The sequence below is a fragment of the Salvelinus sp. IW2-2015 genome, linkage group LG10 (assembly GCF_002910315.2).
Source record: "Salvelinus sp. IW2-2015 linkage group LG10, ASM291031v2, whole genome shotgun sequence".
Lineage (NCBI taxonomy): Eukaryota > Metazoa > Chordata > Actinopteri > Salmoniformes > Salmonidae > Salvelinus > Salvelinus sp. IW2-2015.
Genome location: NC_036850.1, coordinates 15904663 through 15906322, shown reverse-complemented (window position 1 = coordinate 15906322; position 1660 = coordinate 15904663).

Sequence of the window (1660 nt, the reverse complement as noted above, 5' to 3'; positions counted from 1 at the left end):
AAGGAGGGCATAAAGAATAAGCAGTGGACTTCTGTATTAAAGGTCTGTTTTGCTCACAAAGGGACCACTGGTGTATGATTAAACATGCCCTGGTGTATGATTTAACATGCCTGGTAGTAATGTATTTAAACATGCCTGGTGTATGATTAACATGCCTGGGTGTATGATTAAACTTGCCTGTTGCTATGATTTAACATGCCTGGTGTATGATTAAACATGCCTGGTGTATGATTTAACATGCCTGGGCTATGATTAACATGCCTGGTGCATGATTTAACATGCCTGGTGTATGATTAAACATGCCTGGTGTATGATTTAACATGCCTGGTGCATGATTTAACATGCCTGGTGTATGATTAAACATGCCTGGTGTATGATTTAACATGCCTGGTGTATGATTTAACATGCCTGGTGCATGATTTAACATGCCTGGTGTATGATTTAACATGCCTGGTGCCTGATTTAACATGCCTGGTGTATGATTAAACATGCCTGGTGCATGATTGAATATGCCTGGTGCATGATTTAACATTCCTGGTGTATGATTTAACATGCCTGGTGTATGATTTAACATGCCTGGTGCATGATTGAACATGCCTGGTGCATGATTTAACATTCCTGGTGTATGATTTAACATGCCTGGTGTATGATTTAACATGCCTGGTGTATGATTTAACATGCCTGGTGCATGATTTAACATGCCTGGTGCATGATTTAACATGCCTGGTGTATGATTTAACATGCCTGGTGCATGATTTAACATGCCTGGTGCATGATTTAACATGCCTGGTGAAAATGGGCTCTAAAATGGGTTGATTTGTTATGTACCATTAACAAATCAACCAGGCCCCACCCAGAGTGGATCTGGGGCTCTCAACCAGTTGTCGTGGCCTTTGTCTTTCCTCACTACACATTGATTTATAGACCATGCTCATAATCACATTGGCATGGAGGAACATGATTGAGTGTGTGGTTATGTGCGTGTGTGTCTGTGTGTCTGTGCTTGTGAGGGGACGGGCGTTAGGACGTGGATCAATGCTTGGTAAAGCCTGTGGATCTGGTCATTTACCATTTGTTATCTCTCATCTTAACTCTCTATCTTTCCACAGACTTCATTCCTGTTTATTTCTCTCATTCTGTCTCATCTCTCCATCCCCTCAAGTTCAATTAGTTACGTCTCATTCTCCATCACCCACTTTGGTACCCACTATTACTATCTCGTTAACCTCTACTCTTCATCCATCTCTCCCGTCACTCCCCCATCTTTCTATCCTGTTTCCCCCTCAGTCTCCCCTGCCAGCCCGATCCTCCTGGTCCTTCTGCTGGTCTCTGTGATATGCATGGTCTCTTTGTGATGTCAGGAATCTGGCTCTAATGAAGCCAGCATGACCAGAGAGCAGCAGCAGTCAACCAGGAGGATGTCTGGCCTTTCACTTGCTGAACAGAGGGATTGAATTGGCTAATATCCCTGTCCACCACATTAAAAAAGAAAAGGAAAAATAGACATTCCTTTTTAATGAACCGTTTCCTCTGAGCCGGGAAGCAAAGAAGGCAAATCCATAAAGTAAGGAGAAATCAAAATGGAATAATAGCGGTGTTAGTTGTAAAAGGCACATTTCCTCTGTTTGTTCTCGCTGTGATCGGCGTAATGCTCCAGATT